This window comes from Salmo trutta, chromosome 27 (assembly GCF_901001165.1).
Source record: "Salmo trutta chromosome 27, fSalTru1.1, whole genome shotgun sequence".
NCBI lineage: Eukaryota > Metazoa > Chordata > Actinopteri > Salmoniformes > Salmonidae > Salmo > Salmo trutta.
The window spans coordinates 521,277-536,567 of record NC_042983.1 but is presented as its reverse complement, the minus strand read 5'-3'; the positions used below and the strand labels follow the sequence as shown (position 1 = coordinate 536,567).

Here is a 15,291-nt window from a genome sequence, read left to right as displayed (position 1 = left end):
GACAGTGCATGTCAGAGCAAAAACCAAGCCATGAGGTTGAAGGAATTGCCGTAGAGCTCAGAGACAGGATTGTGTCGAGGCACAGATCTGGGGAAGGGTACCAAAACATTTCTGCAGCATTGAAGGTCCCCAAAAACACAGTGGCCTCCATCATTCTTAAATGTAAGAATGAGAGCTGGCCACACGGCCAAACTTTGCAATCGGAGGAGAAGGGTCTTGGTCAGGTAGGTGACCAAGAACCCGATGGTCACTCTGACAGAGCTCCAGAGTTCCTCTGTGGAGATGGGAGAACCTTCCAGAAGGACATCCATCTCTGCAGCACTCCACCAATCAGGCGTTTATGGTGGAGTTGCCAGACAGAAGCCACTCCTCAGTGAAAGGCACATGATAGCCTGCTTGGAGTTTGCCAAAATGCACCTACAGGACTCAGAGCATGAGAAACAAGGTTGAATGGTCTGATGAAACCAAGACTGAACTCTTTGGCCTGAATGCCAAGCGTAACTTCTGGAGGAAACCTGACACCATCCTTATGATGAAGCATGGTGGTGGCAGCATCATACTGTGGGGATGTTTTTCAGCGGCAGGGACTGGGAGACTAGTCAGGATCGAGGGAAAGATGAATGGAGCAAAGTACAGAGAGATCCTTGATGAAAACCTGCTCCAGAGCGCTCAGGACCTTAGACACACACCCAAGACAATGCAAGAGTGGCTTTGGGACAAGTCTCAATGTCCTTGAGTGGCCCAGACAGAGCACCGACTTGAACCCGATCGAACATCTCTGGAGAGACCTGAAAATGGCTGTGCAGCAACACTCCACAACCAACCTGACAGAGCTTGAGGAAATTGAGGATATGCAGAGAAGAATGGGAGAAAATCCCCAAACACAGGTGTGCCAATCTTGTATCATCATACCCAGAAACTCAAGGCTGTAATCAATGCCAAAGGTTCTGCAACAGAGTACTTTGTAAAGGGTCTGAATACTTATGTAAATGTAACATTTCCATTTTTTTTTTTTTTTTTTTAAATTATTTTGCAAATATTTATCAACCTGTTTTTGCATTGTCATTATGGGGTATTGTGTGTAGATTGATGAGGGGAAAAATGCAATTTCAAGCCATTTTAGAATAAGACTAACGTAACAAAATGTGCAAAAAGTCAAGGGGTCCGAATACTTTACGAATGCACTGTACCTCAGTCTTGTCTTGATTTAGCTGGTGGTTGTGAGCCATCCAAGTATTTAAATCACGAATACAGTGTAATTTATCTGTGGAGCTTAAATCCACTGGTGACAGAGTGTAGTGGCTTCCTTTCCTCTTTACCATAGCCACTGCCCAAGCCTGAAGCGGGGTTGTTTGGTATGCATACAGTCCACACTCAACGTTTCCAAACAGCCAAACATTCAGTGAGGTCCAGGGATATGGTACAACAAAAATGTTTATTCTTCTTATATCTAACAAAAAAATGATTATCCAATCAACTTAAAGCATAGATTACTTGATATGGAAAATACATATGACCTGTTTCTATGTCTGTATATCTGTATGGTCAAAAAACTATACCGCTCCCGCATCTAGCAAGGACTCCCTTCCCCCGAAGGCCCAACTTCCTGCCTTTATCCTAACACACTTGCCACAGTACAATGAATGGGCAAGAGGGGGGGCCAAAAACTAAGTTACACTAACAACAAATGAATATATCTCAATCAGGTAAATATAAATCATAAAGGTACGTACCTAATATTTCATCATATACATTCATATTTAATATATTTACACAAATGTACATGGAGCTCGGTATGTTCAGTCTTTTTATACAAATATGTCCGAATCGGCTCTAACACAGAGAAATGTAAAGTTTGGTATCGTCTGTGTAGCAGTGAAAAGCATCTAGATTACTTTTCTTCAGAAGGGGTTTCACCATAGCAGTTTTTAGTGCAGTGGGAAAAGTACCTGTGAACAGGGAGTGATTAACAATAGCTTGCACTTTTTCAGATATGCAATTAAAAACTGTTTTGAAGGAGGGGATAGGCTCGAGAAGGCAGGTAGAAGGCTTAAGTTGATATTTCACTTTCCTTAGCATGTCTGTGTCAACCAGGGAAATAAATTCATAGTTCCTTTACGTGGTATGCTAGGGCACATATCATCAAACTTATCATCAGGTCTTATTATTAATCTTGCATTATTATTATTATTATTATTATTATTATGATTATTAATGATGAAGTTAGAAAAATGAGCCCGCCTGGCATTTCTAAATGCCTTGATATCAGAATATCATAATGGCCCTGCAACTTCTGCTCTGCCTTTCTGCACTTTCTCTTTAATTTATTAGTTTGCTCACTCATCCAAGGGGCTTTCCGTTTGGACGTGGCCTTCTCTAACTTTACACGAGCTTTGGCATCAATTGTTGCCCTTAATTTGCTATTAAAGTTATCAAAAAAAATCACCACAAAAGGAAGACAGAATATGTGATGGAGCATTGTTCATACATAGGGTTGCACATTTTGGGGAATATTCAGAGGTGGAAAATTTTCGTGGAAATTAACGGGAATCTATGGGAATTAACGGGAATATATGCACATTAATATTAATACCATTTAAATGTAGATGTTTTTTGCATTGGATTTAAACTCAGTCTTTCAAAGACAATATGTAAAAATCCAAATAACTTAACAGATCTTCATTGTAAAGAGTTTAAACACTGTTTCCCATGCTTGTTCAATGAACCATAAACAATTAATGAACATGCACCCGTGGAACGGTCGTTAAGACACTAACAGCTTACAGACGGTAGGTAGGCAATTAAGGTCACAGTTATGAAAACGTAGGACACTAAAGAGGCCTTTCTACTGACTCTGAAAAACACCAAAAGAAAGATGCCCTGTTGTAAGGCAGGTCCTCACCAGACATCACCGGCAGCAACGTCGCCTATGGGCACAAACCCACCGTCGCTGGACCAGACAGGACTGGCAAAAAGTGCTCTTCACTGACGAGTCGCGATTTTGTCTCACCAGGGGTGATGGTCGAACTCGCGTTTATTGCCGAAGGAATGAGCGTTACACTGAGGCCTGTACTCTGGAGCGGGATCGATTTGGAGGTGGAGGGTCCGTCACGGTCTGGGGCGGTGTGTCACAGCATCATCGGACTGAGCTTGTTGTCATTGCAGGCAATCTCAATGCTGTGCGTTACAGGGAAGACATCCTGCGGTACCCTTCCTGCAGGCTCATCCTGACATGACCCTCCAACATGACAATGCCACCAGCCATATTGCTTGTTCTGTGCGTGATTTCTTTCAAGACAGGAATGTCAGTGTTCTGCCATGGCCAGCGAAGAGCCCGGATCTCAATCCCATTGAGCACGTCTGGGACCTGTTGGATCGGAGGGTGAGGGCTAGGGCCATTCCCCTCAGAAATGTCCGGGAACTTGCAGGTGCCTTGGTGGAAGAGTGGGGTAACAACTCACAGCAAGAACTGGCAAATCTGGTGGAAGAGTGGGGTAACATCTCACAGCAAGAACTGGCAAATCTGGTGCAGTCCATGAGGAGGAGATGCACTGCAGTACTTAATGCAGCTGGTGGCCACACCAGATACTGACTGTTACTTTTGATTTTGACCCCCCCCTTTTGTTCATGGAAACATTATTCCATTTATGTTAGTCACATGTCTGTGGAACTTGTTCAGTTTTATGTCTCAGTTGTTGAATCTTGTTATGTTCATCCAAATATTTACGCATGTTAGTTTGCTGAAAATAAATACAGTTTACAAGGAGAGGAGTACATTTCTTTGCTGAGGTTTATTTACCATATGATATGGAGACGAAACATATACATTTAACCTTATCATAAGTTGACATAATTGCAAATGATTAAATCCTTCTAATAGAAATAAAACATTTACATTTAGTTATGAATTGAACTTTCATTAAATGAGATTGATTCCACTGAACAACAAAAGAAAGGGAATATTGAATGATCCTCAATGATCCATCGCGTCTCTCAAAAATGTTTCAACAGACATCTGTAAAGTATAGTCTAGAAAACTAAAGCTTTGGTTTTCTTCCTCTCAGGCTTCCATGTCTTCTCCCTGGACATCCTCAATGTCCACCTCTTGAACATTCAGACTCTGAGGCCTCATCTTCACTGTAACTTTCCAACCTTGTTGAGGATGCTCGTTGTCAGGCTCAAAAAGCCTTCAAATTTGCCCGATGACCAGCAATTTCTCAACCCTTGTATTGGTCACCTGTTGCATGCTTTGCTGTGTGGTGTTCCTGATCAAGGACCAGTTGCACTCTGAGGCGGCTGATGTTGGTGGATTTAGAGGTGGATGGAGGCAACAGGGGGAAAAGAGCCTTAGATCCACAAAGTCAGTTCCATCAGGTGGCTGATGAGATATGTTGGCACGACTGCCTTATTGCAACTCCATCCCAAAGCCCTTGCTTGGGAAGTGTACTTCGCCAGACTGCCATGAACCTTGCCCTCATCCAGGCCAAGGTGGCGAGACACAGTAGTGATGACACCACAGGCTTTGTTGATCTCTGCACCAGACAGGATGCTCTTGCCAGCATACTTGGGGATCCAACATGTACATGAGGGAAAACAAGTATATTGATCCCCTGCTGATTTTGTACGTTTTGCCCACTGACAAAGAATGATCAGTCTATAATTTTAATGGTAGGTTTATTTGAACAGTGAGAGACAGAATAACAACAATAAAAAAAAAATCCAGAAAAAGGCATGTCAAAAAATTGTATAAATTGATTTTACATTTAATGAGGGAAATAAGATTTGACCCCTCTGCAAAACATGACTTGTACTTTGTGGGAAAACCCTTGTTGGCAATCACAGAGGTCAGATGTTTCTTGTAGTTGGCCACCAGGTTTGCCCACATCTAAGGAGGGATTTTGTCCCACTCCTCTTTGCAGATCTTCTCCAAGTCATTAAGGTTTCGAGGCTGACGTTTTGGCACTCGAACCTTCAGCTCCCTCCACAGATTTTCTATGGGATTAAGGTCTGGAGCCTGGCTAGGCCACTCTAGGACCCTAATGTGCTTCTTCTTAAGCCACTCCTTTGTTGCCTTGGCCGTGTGTTTTGGGTCATTGTTATGCTGGAATACCCATTCACGACCCATTTTCAATGCCCTGGCTGAGGGAAGGAGGTTCTCACCCAAGATTTGACGGTACATGGCCCCGTCTATCGTCCCTTTGCTGTGGTGAAGTTGTCCTGGTCCCCTTAGCAGAAAAACACCCCCAAAGCATAATATTTCCCACCTCCATGTTTGACGGTGGGGATGGTGTTCTTGGGGGTCATAGGCAGCATTCCTCCTCCTCCAAACACGTCGAGTTGAGTTGATGCCAAAGAGCTCCATTTTGGTCACATCTGACCACAACACTTTCACCCAGTTGTCCTCTGAATGATTCAGATGTTCATTGGCAAAACTTCAGACGGACATGTATATGTGCTTTCTTGAGCAGGGGGACCTTGCGGGCGCTGCAGGATTTCAGTCCTTCACGGCGTAGTGTGTTACCAATTGTTTTCCTGGTGACTATGGTCCCAGCTGCCTTGAGATCATTGACAAGATCCTCCCGTGTAGTTCTGGGCTGATTCCTCACGTTCTCATGATCATTGCAACCCTACGAGGTGAGATCTTGCATGGAGCCCCAGGCCGAGGGATATTGACAGTTCTTTTGTGTTTCTTCCATTTGTGAATAATCACATCAAATGTTGTCACCTTCTCACCAAGCTGCTTGGCGATGGTCTTGTAGCCATTCCAGCCTTGTGTAGGTCTACAATCTTGTCCCTGACATCCTTGGAGAGCTCTTTGGTCTTGGGCCATGGTGGAGAGTTTGGAATCTGATTGATTGATTGCTTCTGTGGACAGGTGTCTTTTATACAGGTAACAAACTGAAGATTAGGAGCACTCCCTTAGAGTGTGCTCCTAATCTCACTCGTTACCTGTATAAAGAGACACCTGGGAGCCATACATCTTTCTGATTGAGAGGGGGTCAAATACTTATTTCCCTCATTAAAATGCAAATCAATTTATAACATTTTTGACATGCGTTTTTCTGGATTTTTTTTGTTGTTGTTATTCTGTCTCTCACTGTTCAAATAAACCTACCATTAACTTCTATGGGCTACGTGGGACGCTAGCTAGAGTACATAGACAAAAATAATCACACAGCCATTTTCCAAGCAAGGACATGTGTCAAATAAAACCCAAAACACAGCTAAATGAAGCACTAACCTTTGACGATCTTCATCTGATGACACTCCTAGGACATTATGTTACACAATACATGAATGTTTTTGTTCGATAAAGTTCATATTTATATCCAAAAACAGCATTTTACATTGGCGCATGATGTTCAGAAAATGTATTCCCACCAAAACGTCCGGTGAATGTCACATCAATTTACAAAAATACTCATCATAAACTTTGACAAAAATATATAAAAAATATTAAAGAATTATAGATGGACTACTCCTGGATGAAACCACACAGCGTCAGATTTTAAATAGCTTTAACGGAGAAGCACATTTTTCAATATTCTGAGTACATAGCTCAGCCATCACGGCGTGCTATTCATACACCCGCCAAGTTCGGGGCAAACCTAAACTCAGAATTAGTATTAGAAATATTCCTCTTACCTTTGCTGATCTTCGTCAGAATGCACTCCCAGGACTGCTACTTCCACAAGAAATGTTGTTTTTGTACAAATACCTCCGTTTTGTTCGAGCGTACAGATCACTTATCCAGAGGCATAACGCGCGAGGGCGGAACCTGAGACGAAAAGTCAAAATGTTCCATTACCATACTTAGAAGCATGTCAAACGCTGTTTAAAATCTATCTTTATGGTATTTGTAACGTAAAATTGCCATAATATTCCAACCGGACAATAGCATATTCATTCAAGAAGAAAAAGGAGGGGCGCGCTCTCGGGACCGAGCATATCCAATCCCTTTGTTGCCAGGCAGTCCACTCAGAAACTGAGCTCCTATACTCTGCCCAGTGACAGGAGAATGCTCAAACCACTTTCTGAAGGCTGTTGACAGCCAATGGAAGCCTTAGGAAGTGCAACGCCCCCACAGACGCTGTAGTTTCGATAGAGAATCAAAAGAAGAACTACAATTCTCAGACTTTCCACTTCCTGCTTGGATTTTGCCTGCCATATGAGTTCTGTTATACTCACAGACACCATTCAAACAGTTTTAGAACCTTCAGAGTGTTTTCTATCCAAAACTACTAATACTATGCATATTCTAGTTTCTTGTCCAGAGTAGTAACCTGTTGAAATTGGGTATGTTTTTCATCCGGCCGTGAAATACTGCCCCTAGCCCAGACAGGTTAAATTATAGACTGATAATTTCTTTGTCAGTGGGTAAACGTACAAAATCAGCAGGGGATCAAATACTTTTTTCCCTCACTGTATGCTTCAGTGTGTATGGGCTTCAGGCAGATGTCCTCACACTTTTTGATGTATTTCAGAATTGCAGTTTCCTCTGCTTGGAGCAACAGTGAACTTGGCAAGGCCGTACGGATTCTTCTCTTACATCTGCAAGAAGAGTCTGAACATCAGACAGTAGGGCATTGTCACCCTCAATCCGTGCAATGTTTACTGCTATAGGTTTCAGAAGTTTCAAGCTGCTTACCACACTCTCTCCCAAAATACATCGGCAGACTGTGATATGGCCATTTCTTGGAGAGACTCCTTCCCCTCCATTAGACTGTCAAACATGATGACAACACCACCCAGCGGATATTGCTAGGCAGCTTCAATGTGGTGCTCTTATTCTTCTCACTTTGCTTGGTGAGGTAGATTGCTGCTATAACTTGATGACCCTTCACATACCTAACCATTTCCTTGGCTTTCCTAGTAGAGTGTATCCATTGTTTTTCAGTGCCATGATGTCCTTGAGGAGCAGATTCAATGCATGAGCAGCACAGCCAATGGGTGTGATGTGAGGGTAGGACTCCTCCACTTTAGACCAAGCAGCCTTCATGTTCGCAGCATTGTCTGTCACCAGTGCAAATACCTTCTGTGGTCCAAGGTCATTGATGACTGCCTTTAGCTCATCTGCAATGTAGAGACCGGTGTGTCTGTTGTCCCTTGTCTGTGCTCTTGTAGAATACAGGTTGAGGGGTGGAGATGATGTAGTTAATTATCCCTTGCCCACGAACATTCGACCACCCATCAGAGATGATTGCAATATAGTCTGCTTTCTCTATGATTTGCTTGACCTTCACTTGAACTGTGTTGAACTCTGCATCCAGCAAATGAGTAGATAAAGCATGTCTGGTTTGGAGGGGTGTATGCTGGGTGAAGTACATTCAGAAATCTCTTCCATTACACATTGCCGGTGAGCATCAGAGGTGAACCAGTTCCATACATAGCTCAAGCAAGACATTCACCAGCATTTCTCTGACTACGTTCCTCCATTGAGTCAAAATAACTTATGATTCCAGGAGGACCATGAGATGTTGTTATCAATCAGGTGTCTGATTCATAATTTTCACCTCGAATAGAAGTAGAGGGACTTTTGTCAGAGGTTGCTTGTTGTGAGTGCTGAGGGAACTTTATGCACTTGGCCAGATGATTCTGCTACTTTGTTTGCATTCTTCACATATGATTTGGCACAGTATTTGCAAATGTACACAGCTTTTCCTTCTACCGTAATTCCGGACTATAAACCGCAACTTTTTTTCCCACGCTTTGAACCTCGCGGCTTAAACAATGACGCGGCTAATATATGGATTTTTCCCGCTTTCAATTTTTTTTTCTCCAAAAAAAACACATTCTGTGACGTGCTCAGTTTTTTGCCGGCATGAAGCTTTCATTAGACCAATGAAATTGCCGAACGGGTTAAGGTCAAACAACTTTTTTGTTTACTGTTTAGATTAAATCGAGCGCTCTCAAACTTCCCATCATTTTGATTACGGTAGTCATTTTGTCACCCTCATCATGGCAAAGACACAGAGAAATGCATATGATGCAGCTTTCAAGTTGAAGGCGATTGATCTGGCTGTTGGAAAAGGAAATAGAGCTGCTGCACGGGAGCTTGGTCTTATTGAGTCGATGATAAGACGTTGGAAACAGCAGCGTGAGGAATTGACTGTTTACAAGCCATGTTTCATTAAAGCCTATTTATTTTTGTTACAAGGCGTGTTTCGTTAAAGCCTGTGTAAAGTTCATTTGTTTCAATATACCGGTAGGCACCTGCGGCTTATAGACATGTGCGGCTTATTTATGTTCAAAATAATAAAAACATTTAATTCGGTGGGTGCGGCTTATATTCAGGTGTGCTCAATAGTCCGGAAATGACGGTACATTAGCTGCAGTGAAATGTCTCCACACATCAAATAGTGCCCGTGGCATTTTCCTGTAAAGATTAGAAACAAAATGAGTAAAAAAATTGTAAATACAATTCCATGTACAGATAATAGTTAAATTCTATGTGAGTGATGATTGTGTCAATATTGGTGTAGTTGGCCAGAACAGTGGCAGGAGAAAGTGATGTCATGGACACTGGCTCCTGAGTTACAGACAACCTGCTGAACTGTGGTGGCAATGAGGAGGGTGCCACTGTGCGGCTGCTGGCTGTTGGTATACACCCATGATCCATGCTGACTTCCGGGGCTGGTATGTCCATCTCAAGCGGAGCAAAGATGTTTGATAGCTGGAATGGATCTTCTCGGATAGATGGGTGGCCAAACTGCCTCCCCGTTCTCCTACACCTTGCGAGTGTCCAGTCTCCCAAGGGCCGCGGAGTTGAGTTTGGTTTGGGACAGATCAACGCAACCCGACTCATCAACAGCTTTGCTATATGAGGCATTTTAAACAGATTAGGTTTGCCTGGGTTACAGCAAGGTTGGTGTACTTAGAAAGCAGGTTTTCCTTTTCTCGCAGCCGAGCTAAAAGCCGGAGGATCTCTTCCCTAAGATGCTTGATGATGGTGCATTTAGGGCAGACAAATCCCTGTCCATTTTCCAGTTCCCCCTTATTTTCATCTTGTGATTATGTGGAAATCATCTCACACCTGAAGCATTTGTGCACAGCCATAGATAAAAACACAGTTGGACTAGCACTGCTAGCGTTAGCCTGCTCCATTTTCATGATGGCTATCAGCTAACTGCTACTTAACAGGAATCCAGGACAGAAACGTGCGGTCCCAGCCCTGACCGCATCGCAAAATCAGTAGCAATACAAACTTGAGCTATGATTTAAAACGATTTAACCTGTCTGGGCTAGGGGGCAGTATTGAGAATTTTGGAAAAAAATATGTTCCCATTTTTAACTGCCTCCTACACCAACTCAGAAGCTAGAATATGCATATTATTGTTCAGGTTTGGATAGAAAACACTCTGAATTTTCTAAAACTGTTTGAATGGTGTCTGTGAGTATAACAGAACTCCTATGGCAGGCAAAAACCTGACAAGGTTTCAAGCAGGAAGTACCCTGTCTGACAAGGAGTCGTGCGTCTTGCATCTTTTTATTGAAAAGTAAGGATCTTAGCTGTAACGTGACAATTCCCAGGCTCCCTTAGGCTCTCAGAACCCGCGAAAAACCTGAAGGTTTACGAGGGAGCCTCAGGCTGAAAACACATTATCACCTTTTGTAAGTGGCTGCTCCGAGGACCTTTGAATGATGCGCGTGCATGAGTCGCTTCTGAGGAGAAATTTTATTCGGCTGTTTAGGCTCAATGCATACTCCCGGTCGGAATATTATCACTAATCTACGAGTTGAATGGCATAAAAATTGGTTTTAAACAGCGGTTGACATGCTTCGAAGTACGGTAATGGAATATTTAGACATTTTTGACACGCCAATGCGCCATGCGCGAGACCGTGAAGAAGCATTCTAGAACTCACGAACAAAACGTCGCTGTTTGGATATAACGATGGATTATTTGGGACCAAACCAACATTTGTTATTGAAGTAGAAGCCTGGCAGTGTATTCTGATGAAGAACAAGCAAGGTAAGAACATTTTTCTTATAGGAAAATGTGATTTTGGTGGAGGCTGACCTGGGTGGGTATCTAAATAGCTAAGCCCTGTAATGCCGGGCTATGTACTTAGATTATTGCAAAATGTGCTTCATCCGAAAAGCTATTTTAAAATCGGACATATCGAGTGCATAGAGGAGTAATGTATCTATAATTCTTAAAATAATTGTTATGCTTTTTGTGAACGTTTATCGTGAGTAATTTAGCAAACTGTTAGTAAATTCTCCGGAAAGTTTGCGGGGGTTATGCTTTTTCTGAACGTCACATGCTAATGCAAAAAGCTGTTTTTTGATATAAATATGAACTTGATTGAACAGACATGCATGTATTGTATAACACAATGTCCTAGGTGTGTCATCTGATGAAGATCATCAAAGGATAGTGCTGCATTTAGCTGTGGTTTGGGTTTATGTGACATGATATGCTAGCTTGAAAAATGGCTGTATGATTTTTTCTGGCTGGGCACTCTGCTGACATAATCTAATGTTTTGCTTTCGTTGTAAAGCCTTTTTGAAATCGGACAGTGGGGTTAGATTAACGAGATTCTTGTCTTTAAATAGCTGTAAATAGTCATATGTTTGAGAAATTGAAGTAATAGTATTTCTAACGATTCAAAATCGCGCCACTGGAATTTCAGTAGCTGTTACGTAGGTGGGACGAAATCGTCCCACATACCCGAGAGAGGTTAATATAAACAATTTCATAAAAACATCAAACCGAGTTTAGGCAGTACACTATTCTGTTTCGCGCTCTGATGATGTCTGTTGCGTGATGACGTGGCTCTTCCCATAGAAGTGCAACTGAAGCACAAAATTAGTCTGATGCCGAGCAGAACTTAATAATAATAATAATAATAATAATAATAATAATAATAATAAGGAGATGGGGCATCATATAGTGCTAGCCCTTTGGATGAGTTATCTGTAAAGCTGCCACAGCTGTCTTGATTTCCTTGTGTTTTTTCTCCTCTCCGTTCTCAGACAGTCTGTTCCTCCCTCCCTCCTCTTCTCTGAGCAGAGCAGGCTGGCCCATTGACCTAACGACTCCAGACTCCACACAGACACCGCGTGTGCACATGCTGCTCCAAAGCCAGTATTGTTCTTCCTTCAGACAAGCGTGTCAAAACTGTGTTGAATTGCACAATGTCTCTCGTTCACATTCGCTTGTAAATGTCAAAAATGACATTCGGTAGCTCCTGCCTATATATGTATACCTTTATGAGCTGGATTGCTTATCTTTGCAATTTTGTTTATTTTCGTTTGCACTATTTAGCATATTTCGCTAGCAGCCTCCATGGAAATTCTCTATTACATCTGCTACTTCTACTACGTCTGCTGCAGCCTAGAAGTCCTCCTGGAGGTTCTAGGTGTAATGACTTAGTGGGAATGTCCCAATTATCTCTCCTTCTTTCTGAAGTGTGCACCACTCTCCATAAATGTAAAAGCATTGTATTGTTGTAAGCAAGGGCTAAAGGGAGTTTCTTATAACAGTTATTTATTGTCGAATCCATGAAGGGAAGTAAACAAGTGAAGTGCACACTTTGGGAAAAGGAGAGAGGGAGGAGAGTGTTTTTCAACACTGAATGTATCACAAATATAAGAATCAGTTTGTATATGGGGTCAAAAACCTGTGTGTGTGTGTGTGTGTCTGTTTTTATTTTGTTTAACCACATCAATAAACAACATTACACTATATATATCAATACACACATCAATTGCACAATACACGAAAAGCTAAACACAATAATATGAGACAAACACATTTTTCAGTAAAAAGGCCCTAAAAAAATGTCAAGCCAGACAGAATTAAAAGGGCCTATTATATAATGAAAATGAATTCGGAGGCAGAAATTATTAAATATTAAAGCATTAGACCTCTCACTAAAGGCGTCAGTCATATTTTTGGTATTTTATTAGGATCCCCATTAGCTGTTGCTAAAGCAGCAGCTACTCTTCCTGGGGTCCACATGAAACAGAATGACTAATACAGAACATCAATAGACAAGATCAGCTCAAAGACAGAACTACATACATTTTTTTAAAAGGCACACGCAGTCTACATATCAAGGCTGACAAACTATCTACGTCAAATAGGGGAGAGGCGTTGTGAGGCGAGGTGTTTTTTTATCTGTTTTTTGAAACCAGGTTTGCTGTTTATTTGGCAATATGAGATGGAAGGATATTCCATGCAATTAGGGCTATATATAGTACTGTACACTTTCTTGAATTTGTTCTGGACTTGGGGACTGTGAAAAGACCCCTGGTGGCATGTCTGGTGGGATACGTGTGCGTGTCAGAGCTGTGTGTGAGTTGACTATGCAAACAATTTTGGATTCTCAACACATTAACGTTTCTTATGAAAAGAAGTGATGCAGTCAGTCACTCCTCAACTCTTAGCCAAGAGAGACTGGCATGCATAGAATTTACAGTTGAAGTCGGAAGTTTACATACACCTTAGTCAACTACATTTAAACTCAGTTTTTCACAATTCCTGACATTTAATCCTAGTAAAAATTCCCTGTCTTAGGTCAGTTAGGATCACCACTTTATTTTAAGAATGTGAAATGTCAGACATCATTTGAGTCAATTGGAGGTGTACCTGTGGATGTATTTCAAGGCCTGCCTTCAAACTCAGTGCCTCTTTGCTTGACATCATGGGAAAAATCAAAAGATATCAGCCAAGACCTCAGAAAAAAACATTGTAGACCTCCACAAGTCTGGTTCATCCTTGGGAGCAATTTCCAAACGCCTGAAGGTACCACGTTCATCTGTACAAACAATAGTACACAAGTACACTGCTCAAAAAAATAAAGGGAACACTTAAACAACACAATGTAACTCCAAGTCAATCACACTTCTGTGAAATCAAACTGTCCACTTAGGAAGCAACACTGATTGACAAAAAATGTCACATGCTGTTGTGCAAATGGAATAGACAACAGGTGGAAACTATAGGCAATTAGCAAGACACCCCCAATAAAGGAGTGGTTCTGCAGGTGGTGACCACAGACCACTTCTCAGTTCCTATGCTTCCTGGCTGATGTTTTGGTCACTTTTGAATGCTGGCGGTGCTTTCACTCTAGTGGTAGCATGAGACGGAGTCTACAACCCACACAAGTGGCTCAGATAGTGCAGCTCATCCAGGATGGCACATCAATGCAAGCTGTGGCAAGAAGGATTGCGATGTCTGTCAGCGTACTGTCCAGAGCATGGAGGCGCTACCAGGAGACAGGCCAGTACATCAGGAGACATGGAGGAGGCCGTAGGAGGGCAACAACCCAGCAGCAGGACCGCTACCTCCGCCTTTGGGCAAGGAGGAGAAGGAGGAGCACTGCCAGAGCCCTGCAAAATGACCTCCAGCAGGCCACAAATGTGCATGTGTTTGCTCAAACAGTCAGAAACAGACTCCATGAGGGTGGTATGAGGGCCCGACGTCCACAGGTGGGGGTTGTGCTTACAGCCCAACACCGTGCAGGACGTTTGGCATTTGCCAGAGAACACCAAGATTGGCAAATCCGCCACTGGCGCCCTGTGCTCTTCACAGATGAAAGCAGGTTCACACTGAGCACATGTGACAGACGTGACAGAGTCTGGAGACGCCGTGGAGAACGTTCTGCTGCCTGCAACATCCTCCAGCATGACCAGTTTGGTGGTGGGTCAGTCATGGTGTGGGGTGGCATTTCTTTGGGGGGCCGCACAACCCTCCATTTGCTCGCCAGAGGTAGCCTGACTGCCATTAGGTACCGAGATGAGATCCTCAGACCCCTTGTGAGACCATATGCTGGTGCGGTTGGCCCTGGGTTCCTCCTAATGCAAGACAATGCTAGACCTCATGTGGCTGGAGTGTGTCAGCAGTTCCTGCAAGAGGAAGGCATTGATGCTATGGACTGGCCCGCCCGTTCCCCAGACCTGAATCCAATTGAGCACATCTGGGACATCATGTCTCGCTCCATCCACCAACGCCACGTTGCACCACAGACTGTCCAGGAGTTGGTGGATGCTTTAGTCCAGGTCTGGGAGGAGATCCCTCAGGAGACCATCCGCCACCTCATCAGGAGCATGCCTAGGCGTTGTATGGAGGTCATACAGGCACGTGGAGGCCACACACACTACTGAGCCTCATTTTGACTTGTTTTAAGGACATTATATCAAAGTTAGATCAGCCTGTAGTGTGGTTTTCCACTTGAATTTTGAGTGTGACTCCAAATCCAGACCTCCATAGGTTGATAAATTGGATTTCCATTGATTATTTTTGTGTGATTTTGTTGTCAGCACATTCAAATATGTAAATAA

At 42.8% G+C, this 15,291-nt stretch overlaps 1 protein-coding gene across 7 annotated transcripts in view; it reads left to right on the top strand.

Moving 5' to 3' along the window:
* The window catches only part of msh3 (mutS homolog 3 (E. coli)), a 153,436-nt gene that overhangs the window by 55,090 nt on the left and 83,055 nt on the right, over positions 1 to 15,291 (top strand). The gene's annotated exons all lie outside the window — the stretch shown is intronic.